We start from the raw sequence: 11,629 nt of genomic DNA, 5'->3' as shown, positions 1-11,629 counted from the left end.
CAAAATGAATGCAAGCACTGATCCATATATAACTTTCTATATAAAGCCGACAGACTTCATACGAACACTAAAACAAAATGGAAATAAAACTTATAAAGATGAACTTAGCCAATAGTTTTCTGCACATATAGAAAGTATAATAGCCCCTTCATCGAAATAGATTTACATAGAAATCAGACTTCAAAATCAAACACATAGATTTGAAACTAAAAACAACTGTTAATAAGATTTCACATTCACTGATGATCGTCTACTTTCTTCATACACAAAATGTTCTTAGCCAATCTTAAAGATAGTTTTTCTTCCCAAAAACTTAGTGAACCTTTTTAAAGTCATTACATAAGATATTTATAAATCACCAGACCCAATAGTTCTTTTTAACCCAAGTAAAATTAACTCGTCAGAGTTAATAGAAAGCAACCCTAATTGTATAACCAAAATCTAAAGAAAATAACTAGACACGCTGGCAAACAACTGCCAGCAGTGTTAGTCATGCAGTTTGCTCAGTTCCGGTACGATCGCTCGGTTTGGTGTCTTGGACAGACACCATCACTACCTTGGCTGCGCTCCACTCTCGGTGCACTTTTGAAAACTCCTGGATTATAGTTATGTGCGGCAAACTGATATGAATAACTCTTTTCTTCTAGAGATCCTTTTTCCTCTTTACCATTTGCACTTTATCTCTGTGTGAATCCAGATGATCGAGGCAAACAGTGAGCATCGATTCCACTTTAGAGATCTTCATAAAGTCTTCCACGGACAAGGATTTCTCCATCTTGATCTATCTGATGTGGCTGCCGAACTGGTTAATCATCTCTGTAGTGTCTTCCAGAGTTTCACTGTCCTCTTTAAGTAATTGAACATCCACGTAGTGTAAGTCCTTCTGCATGGTCACCCTCAAGGTTGTTAACTTGCCACGTAGACTGGCTGACTCGTTATAACCCTGCTCAATTATTTGGTTACACCACTCAATACTCTGCTTGCAAATGAACATTACATCTTCATTTAGTCATGATACTTGGTTTTCAGCAAGAAAGTTCATTAGACCATAATGCTGAATATCCCGCATCTGCTTCGAAATCACTGCCCATTTAGATTTCTCCTTCTGCCATGAGACCAAGTCAGAGTCCAAGGCTTTGGTGACCTCATTGGCATCTTTGAAAATATGGACCAAGTCCATTATGTGATTAGTTGCCTGGTGCATGATCGAGGTGAGCCACTCTAAGAAAACCTCAGCAATCATCCTGTTTCGCTGAACTTCATCCAAGAATTTTTGATTGCTAGGTGATTTTGGACTAAATGGACTTGAATGTTGGGACAATGGCAAGGGGGTGTTCTGCAAATCATGGATATACTGGGCCATTTGCATCAAACTTTGTTTCAACTCAGCCTTGTCCCTCTCATCCTTCCAGGTACGGGAGATAATTCGCTTGGTGGAAGTCCCAAGTGCTTCACATCCACGGCTCTAGTTCTAATCCCCAAATCTATTCGTTCAATAGTGTAGTCTACTTATGAAGTCGTAGCAGCATCTTTTGTTAGGCTCGGGTCTAGCAATGTCTGTGGTCCAATGCTTCGTGTTTTCATCAAAGTCAATCATTGCCTTTATTTTTAACTTTTTGGGCTTTGTAGCCCTTCCCAGACATTTGCTCACAGCGTCCTCTATCAATACTGAAATCGAAACTACGTTCCTTTTCCTGGTGATTGAATCACTTAGCCATTTTGGTGCTAGGGCCAGTTCTTTTGAAGGCATGAGTGGAAACCCTGCTGAGGGTGGCGGCGTGGCATGGTCTATATGGGACTGGATTTCGAGTGCTCCTGAGTCCTGAAAGATAGCATCTATGTCAATTGAAACCTTATCTACTTTGGAAATAGGGGATGTAATCTTGCTCGGTGTTTCCTCTGGGTCCAAATCCAGAATGAGGTGAGAAACTAGTGGCTTGAAACCCTTCTTGGATCTCGATCTGTTAACTCGGCCAGTAATAGAAAGCTCAATCCTGAGGTCAAGTTTCTCTTCTTTAATCCTTGCCTGTGCTTTTCCTGCATCAGAAACAGGAATGCTAGTCACGACAAAAGTTTTACTTGCAGTACTCCTCTTCCCACTTTTGCTTCTTGAACTGGTTGCTCATGTCAGATGAAATCGGCAACTCCTAAGCCAATTCTCCATCCTGTGGGTTACACTGAAAGTGTGTGTCTGAATACTATCTACCATCTTCTTGCTCCAATCTACTTCCAGAAGAGGTTCATCATGGACCCGTTTCATAAACTCTGAGTCAAGTATGTCTTCATCATCGGTGGTGACACCCGAGGTATCCATGGGTAATTTCATGTCATGAATTTGCCTCAAAGTTAGTCTAGACCAACTCCTTCTCCGTACTTCAAATTCATACCGACAACCCTCCCAATAATATTCCAACTGAGGAACATGCTGATCAGGTACTACTTTCTTTACATACTGAGCAATGAAACCCTTGCTATCAAAGCCATCCCTTTTTACAAAGGACTTCAAATGAAACCTTTTAAATTCAAGTTCAAGATTCAATGCATCAGAAACAAACCTACAACTATAATGGCCTAAATCAATGGGAAAAATTTCGCTTGTGTAGGAGTCCTCACCATAATCTTTTGCGACATAAGCAAGCTATCTAGATACTTTGATCAAAATGCAGGAATCTGAAATGTACCTGAAAAGTCTAAAGGGTTCACCCTTAAATCCTCCAACTCTTAAATAAGTGAAATGGCTGAACTATATAAAGAAACTGCCATATATGTTAACAAGCTCAATTGCTTCTGGAGACATTCTTCTATGCAAATTACCCTGTAATTCAAAGGTCAGCCTTCCAGCAAAAACATCATTCCAACAGAGATAATCATCAACATGCCCTTTCAAAGTCAGATTAGGATGATACTCATAAATCCTCATGCCTTGAACCCATTTTACATGACACAACGTCGACCATTCTCTCACACGGGCAAGCATATATAACAGATAGGATGACATATAAAAATTAGGCATTCCAAGATAATTACTCGGGCCTTCATGTAACCTTTCCGCAATAACAGTTCCCCAGTCAATGAACTGGCTTCTATCCAAAGTGACCTGAATGAAGAAATACATCCAGTCTTCCCAATAAAAAGAGTGAGAATTACCCTTCACCCTACTCAACAGTATGACCAAGTCTCGGATCAGCCTTGAGCCCCCTTTTTGGAATCTTAAGAGCCAATTCCGTGCAATCACAGTTCTATAATATTGCTTCTTCTCAGAGAAAATCCCTTAAGATTTACCAATGGTCCAGTCTTCATAGGGTTCCCGATGTGGAATACCCATGGCTGCCATTACCATCTGTCTATCAATAGACAACAAGACTTCACCATCATTTTTCCTTATGCACCTATTGCCCTTGTCGTAATGATTCATACATTCTAAGACTAACTCAAGGCAGAGAGCAGTTGTGGGAAAGGCAGTGGCTTCTAATAATCTGCTCTGAGCCACATCTCTCATCATGGGGTCTGTGGTTGAATTCTTTACTCTCTCCAGAAAGACATCTAAATCTAGATGAACCAATGTTGTATCACCCAACTCCAGTAAAGAGCTTACAAGGGGAGACGAGCTCATCAATTTGGGCAAAACAGGCCTCATGTTTTGGTTTGTGGTTTTCCCGAATCAATCCCAGGCGAAGAAGGAAAGTGAAAACAAAAACAAGCAGCTAAAAGAACACCCAGATCTTTTAAAACAAATTGTAGCAATTTAGAAAATTGTTGAACATACCTTCCTCTGCCCTCTGTAAACCTCTATCGTAGCCTATTTTTCCCGCTCTGAAAACTCCTTCTTAAAATCTTCTCCAGAAAATAATAATCCCGATGAGACAACTACTCAGTTTTAAATATGAGAGAATCTTACCCATCATTACTAAAGTTGCCTTCATTACTCCTTTTTCGTGTGACCTTACTTAGAAATGATTGTGCTAAGGTACGCCTTAACCGTTAAGTCACTTCCCCTCTGACATAATAGATCCTCACACATACTTGCCATAAATGACATATTTCAAATTATTAGAGAAAGAATATCCCCTCCCTCGACGGTCGTCTATCGTGTTCTAAAAGTCCACGCCGTCACCACGTGGCAAGTCGCATATCTTTCAAGGAACCTATACATAAAATTCAAAACCTTGCAGAACCATCACAAAATGATATTAACATGACAAATCTTGAACCTTGAACCTTGAACCAAAAAGGTTCAAGTTCAAGGTTCAAAGAATGCAAAATGCCGACAAGAACTAGCAAAGCTTAAATTTGCGCGAGAAGAAAAATATTTGAAACAACACCCGTTGAACTTTGAACCTTGAACTAAAAAGGTTCAAGTTCAAGTTCAAGGTTCAAGTTCAAGGTAGTGGAACCTAACAAGGACCAAATGACATAAGAAAAAATTTAAGCAAGCTCTCAACCGATGAATTAGACAAGCATTACTTCATATAGGGATGCATATGGAATGAAAATTTATATGGGCCCAACACCACTGTAGCAGGATTGCATAAGCTCTAGCGGGAATGCATTCTCATGAAAGAAAGTCTAGCAGGTTCATGAACCCACGAGACTAGGAAAGAATAAACCTACCAATGGATAAACTACAACGAGTTTGAGGGCAAGGAAAGACTAGGTGATTTGTCAAGAGGCGAAGGGGATAGGCTAGAAGAAAAGAATATGAGACAAGTTAATGAGTTGCTCTTTGACTTATGGCAGTGGAGTGTAGACATGTTGGTGAGATGGGAGAGATGTTTAATGGTGTTGCAGATCAGAGATGAGATTAGTGCTAAAAAGTGGGCACAGATTGATGTCATTGGATTGGGCTACGTGGCATAGATACCCCAAATGAGGTCACACATGATGATGTTGATTGCACTCATCGAGTGGTGGAGGAGCGAGATCATGACCTTCCACCTACCTATAGGAGAGAACATAATGAGTGCCAAGGATGTCTATAGAATTTACAAGTTTTAGATACAAGGTGTTAGAGGCATAATGATGTGGAGCATCATGATTATCCAATCAAGAACCTCAAATCATTTGTGAAGTTAAATCATCAACACAAATCTTCCAACATGTTAGAGGCATTGTCATATATTTCCCAACAAAATCGTCAAACAAATAACCATTATCAAATATTATCCATATATATCAATCCATAATGATTTTAGATCCATATATCATGCATTAAACCTGAATCATTTAAACCGTTCATCTATTCATTTCTTGCAAATGAAAACCAAGAATTTGTCCAAACTATGAAATTTACTCTATTTTGGTCATGAATAGTCATTAATAACTCTTAAACTGTTAATCAAACAGACAATCGCTCCGGTCCGATTCTAGATATGCTAGTTATAAAACATTCCTCCAAATTATAGAAAGATCCAACGGTTAAGTCAAAATTTATGATTATTTTTCCAAAAACTCATCGCCATGAATCAGGGTTTTGGGTAGTTCCAAACGGTTTTCACCAAAACTCTCATAACTTTCTCAAAAATGTATGAAATCAAGTCAAACCAAAATAAATGGATATTTTATTCAATATAATACACTAGCATGATATAAATACACTTGTTTCCAGGCTGTACATGGCTGCACAAGGCCTGGAAACAAGAGGATAAACTTTCAAGATCACAAAACAAGAGATTGAAAACAATGAAAATATGATACCAAAATGTTTCCAATGCTTTCCAATTTCTTCTCCAAATTTTACACCCTCTTATGAATGACCATTGTAGAGGTTTTATAGCCTTTTAATCTTCACATGGAAGTTACAACTACCCAACTTCCTCTTATGACCATACAACTTCCCATTTTGGTCTTTTTACAACTTTTGAAAAGTTGCATTTTACAACTTTCACAACTTTTGACTCAAATGACTTTAAACCTTCAAAATAGCCTTCAAAACATATTAGGATGGAATAATAATGTATTTTTGTCACCATTTTATCCCTCCAAGGATATTTTATATAAATTTTACCAAATGACTAATTCAAGACCTTATTAGGACAACTTGGACAACTCATTACAATGGGCTCTTTTAGCCTTACATATTGATTCATATTGACTCAAAATGACATTACAAATGAAAATGTAATTGAATATACTTATGAATTGATCTTTATCCTCTTATAGACTCCTTTTGTGCTTTTGTGTTAGGTGCTCCTACACCACATAACATAGAGGATAGAGAAAAAAATATGCAATGAGACTCTTGGTAGGTGCAGATGTGCCTCTACGTCATAAACATTTATCCCTAAAGAAAGCATTGACACAAGAAGCGCTAGAGAGGAGGATCTATTTCTATGTCTGTATCCTTGTCAGTGGACACATTCTACAAGATCAGGGTGCCAGATCTGTGGTACTAGGCATGATCGAGGTGGTGATAGATGCATTTAATGGTGGTCGGATAATGGCATGGAGGACACTGGTATTAGTAGAGCTTTGCAGGGAGTTGCATGATATCGTGTACCATCCAGGTTGGAGCTTTGAATATGTCACACTGCTATAGGTGTGGGCATGGGAGCATATCGCTATCACACGACCAGTGAGTCAAGAAGATTAGGGTCCACCACAACCAGTAGTATATAGTTGGGGCACGTCTTTACATTAAGAGGCAATGGATGATGTCGATCATTGGAGAGTAGCCATGGACAGGCTATATGACAATGACATTGCATTAAGTCCATATATGGATATAGCAACATGTATCAAGGACAACAGAAAAATATCCTACATGATCACTCCAATATACATCATTGGGAGGTGGCAGTATGTGATCTAGTGATACAAGTTGGGTCGGGTGCAAAGACAATTTAGTCGAGTACAAGATGTACCCGAGGCACCACACAAATTTTGATGAGTTACCAAAAAGAGGGTGGCCAAGTTTGGGTTGTCATTGGAGGACAGGGCCGGTTTGATCCAGGAGTGGACCCGATTATCCCTATGACCATTGGATCCACAGGCAGGGTTAGTAGATGCATGGGTTACAATAGTGTATTAGGCTTTGTGGGCATAATAAAGACCGAGAGTTGTGTGTAGGGTAGGGTTAGCACCACTCAACGTGAAGAGGGTGTAGATATGAGCCTAAGGAGGTAGGGTTAGGAAGTATTAGCCAGCCTGAAGGGTGGTAGAGGCAGTTTTGAGGACCAAGTCCATGCCAACCATAGGGGAGACATGGAGTAAAATAGGAGGAGACGCAAGGATAGGAGCAGATGGGTAGATGAGGGGAGATGAGGCCCAGGCCATGGATGTTGATGTACCATCACCCACATAGGGACCTACACAGGGGCAGGGTAGGAGCACACAGAGACAAGTGTGACCCCATAGGAAAAGGAGGGAGGAAAGAGGAGAGGGATCAATAGCACCTCCAAATTTGGTTGCATGGATCCAGTCCCTCCAAGAGGTCATGGCCAGGGAAGACGAGATGATCCACCTAGTGACTGTTGAGAGAGATAACCTCCATCAGGAGATGGATACTGCAGAGAAGGCTCAGGCACAGCTCCAGTTAGGTGATATAGTTTTGTGTAGGAGGGGAATGCAACTATAGAGGCAAAGTATGCAGTCGAGCATGCGCGATGTCAGATGGACAAGACATTGGCTAGATACCAAAGGGAGAGGGATGAGGCACAACACTAAGCCATGTGAGGAGGTATTGGAGAGGCCATACTAGCATGGATGATAGAACACCATATAGAAAAGATATAGGCACTCTCCCACCATGCAAGATGGTATAGGTGTCAATATGAGAGAGTCATCTTGCTAGAGCAACGAGAGACGTATAATACACCACCTTGGGTTAGAGGATCCAGCTCATCCCCCACCAAAGGATCAGGGAGATCCAGCCAAAGCACTGGTAGATCTAGCAAGAGGACCCACATATAAGGCAACAAGCACAACATGGGCTCAGCATCAGGATTCACACAAGGATCCCAAGAGCAAGATCAAGGATAGGGATTCACAGAATAGGGACAAACCTAGTCTCCCTAGAGCACTTTGATGCAACTTGATGCAAATGAAAATGAGAGGATTATTTTTGGTGTACCGTATACAAGACTTAGGGATTCATACATTGTATTGATTCTTGACACCCCATGCATTTTTTTTAGCATGAGTGGTGATCTCTATTGTTTGATTTATTATTTAGAGATGTACTTTATTCTTTCAGATCTGATGTACCATATGATGTATATATTGGTACACTTGTACATATACTGTTTGACATATATTCAGATACTATATATGATGGAGATTGATTTGGTCCCTATACATGGTACTTTTATGATTTTTATGCATGTTTGTATGATTTGTGATGTATGGATGCATGTGACATGAGATAATAACATGCTCATGATGCAAGATGCAATGTATGCATGGATGATTATACTACATAATGTGATGATGATATGATATGTATGACATGCATTGACATATTTATGATGTAGGATGTGATTATGGCATGAGGATTATGATGTAATTTGTGTTTATGCTTTGACATGGATGTATGCCTAATAATATTATGGATGTATGGATGCATAGGATATGATGAAACTATGCCATCAATTTGAAATGTATGTAACGTAGATGAGATGCTTCTGTGATGGATGATTATGCACTATATACTAACTGATGAATGATGCATGATGTGATGCCTATGAATGAATAATTATATGCAATGTATGCATTATGTGATAACCTATGTGTGATGTAGGATGCGAGGTAATGAGATGCAAAATGTAGTCGATGCAAGACTACACTGATGAGGAACATAGAATGCTCTAGGGATAGTAGGCGAGGATGGTTGGATGGACAGAAGAACCAAGGAACATGTGCACATTACTGTTGGGAATATGATGTCTCAACCTTGCATTTACATGAGGTTACTATTTACAGTAATTTTTCATTTAAGCACGAAATGTTGTGAAATTCTCTCAGAAGCTTCTGGTTTGTTAGATAAGCATGCCTGTAAAGTTTCATCAGAAGATCACAACTAGTTTTGAAGATATTAAAGTTTTTGGTTTGGAGGAGTGCAATTAAAGGTTTAAACTTAATTTTGGGGACTTTAGACCCTCTAAAATTCCCTAAAAAAATGGGTGTAAATGGTGTAACCATTTACAAGGTGATAGAGCACTTCATGAGCTTTCTGACACTTCAAACTGTTTGTCAATCGGAAGCACAATTCGTAAGTTATGGCCTCAAGAAGTTTGTACTCCTAAAATAGGAAATATAATTTGTATCGAACACATAAATGAGAGACACTTGTTGATGTATGTTTTAACATGTCATAAGGCGTATAGATTGGAGATAAGGTCAACTATACTTTATTGGGTGGTTTCGGCCCATGGTTTTATAATACCGTTTGGTAGTTTCTTGTATTGTATCTCCTATATATGAGGTGTGTGAGATAGAGGTTGTGTGTAAGAGTCCTATGGCTATTGAGTTACCTTTGAATCTCTAATTAGTGGTACTTCTGTGAAGATCTTTCTCTGCAAGTATATTGTAATCTATTTTTTGATTACTGAATAATAAATTGGGCGACTTTTGGAGTGTGGGGTTTTTCTCCCAACAGGGTTTTCCCCACATAAATCATTGTGTTATGGTTTGAATGTTATTATGTCTATTTCTATTTTTTGTAATTGTTGTGACAATTTGTAAAAGTTTTTGTATTGCCCTCCTCTCAAGGTTAGTGTAGGAAGTTGTTTCGCTACTTAACTTCCTTACAATTCCTAGTAGCGATCGATAATGGAAAAGAACTAGGTGAATGGTGTAATGTCCCCAATTTGAGCCTTTGGACTAAAAGGAGGTATAAGGAGAAATTAATCAAATTAATTAAATATAAAGTCACTTTTTAATTTAATTTCTCCTTATACCTCCTTTTAGTTCAAAGGCTCAAATCGGGGACATTACAAATGGAATGCAATGCAGATGAAGAGATCATGGAGCTTGAGCACCCGCAAAAAATGGGACGCCATGTAGCGAGCACTTGTTTTGATTTAGCATTGTATGTGATGCACCATGGTATAAGGAACCAAGGTATAATTTCACAACCAATGCATGGAGTGACACATATGAACAAACACACAGGTTAGTCTAACATCACACATAGTTACAAAGAATGTTGCAGGAAACAATGCTATAAAAACCACAAGCAAAAGACATGCCTTGATGTAACATGAGATAGTTGAAACCTCCTGAGGATACAATAAGGAACACATCTAGAAAATACGTCAAGAAAAACCAAAACCAACAAGACCACACCCCTAGCTTTGTTATTCGTAGCACACCATGATAATAAAAAATTGTATCGATCAAGAGGAAACAAAACAAAGGAGTTCCAAAGAGATAAACAAAGATTAAAAAAATCAAATCCAACATGAGTGTTGTAGATATATTTTTCCAAAGGATGATTGACAAATGAGGATTGATGTTGTCTAACCAAAGGAAGGATACATCTTGCACAAACTAATGACTGGATAAGGGATCGATGAGACTAATCAACAAAAGGGACTTGATAAGATCATGATGAAAAAGATTTTAAAGAATACTTGTTGAAGAATCAGCTAATGGGATATGATCTCGAGGGACATGATCAACACACACATATGTACAATGATACCTATACACGAGGCACCCCTATATACAAACGACATAGCAACCGAGGGGAAGACAAAGGTAATATACATGACGAGAATGACACTCTGCACAAGAAACCAAGTGCAAAAAATATTTACACGTGGCTATGGGCAATAAAAGCGCAAGGTGGAGCAGACTGATGCGAGTTATGGACAGGGGAATGTGGGTAACATGAGATACTATGCTGAAAAAAGATGGATGCAAATGAGGGCGGGTAGCAATAGGTACTGTGCCGCAGAAGATGGATACAAAAAACCTAATGGATAATGGAACAAACCTTTTCACATAGTTCCTATTGCTAGGTTTTCACCATATGTACATGTCCAAGGTGCCACTAGAAGCGGTTTTCACCAGAGCCTCACAAATTTATTTCTCTTTACTTTTTTTGTCATTTTTTTCTCTTTTTCTTGTATTTTTTATATTTTTGAATTTTTTGAATTTTTTCTGATTTTGAACACGAGGTATACTAGCATGGATTATGCATAGAATCTATTTAGATGCTGGATATTAAAGTCATCATTGAGAGGCTCTCCTTGTGGAATTGATAACTGATAGGCTCCTAAACCATACTTTGTCGTTACTACATATGGACTTAACCAATTAGCTTCAAACTTTCCTTTCTTCTCTCAGTCCTACTAATTCCATGGATTTTATCTAAGGACCAGATCACCTACTTCGAAATCAAAAGGGTGGACCTTCTTCTTATATTTCCTTTTGAGACAAGTCTGATAGATATACATATGATCATATGATTTTTGACGTTGTTCGTCAAGAAGATCAAGTTGAGCTAGTCTTGCCATTCCATAATCTTCATAAAAAGAAAAATATTTCAAGGATATGCACAATGACGGTAGTTCAACCTTGATTGGTAAGACTGCTTCGACACCAAAGACAAGGGAGTATGGAGTGGCTCCTATGGAAGTGCAAATGCTGGTGCAATAAGCCTAAAGGGTGGGATTGAGATGGAGATGCC

The sequence above is a fragment of the Cryptomeria japonica genome, chromosome 6, assembly GCF_030272615.1.
Source record: "Cryptomeria japonica chromosome 6, Sugi_1.0, whole genome shotgun sequence".
NCBI lineage: Eukaryota > Viridiplantae > Streptophyta > Pinopsida > Cupressales > Cupressaceae > Cryptomeria > Cryptomeria japonica.
The sequence above is the reverse complement of the archived record's forward strand: the minus strand, read 5'-3'. Positions refer to the sequence as shown.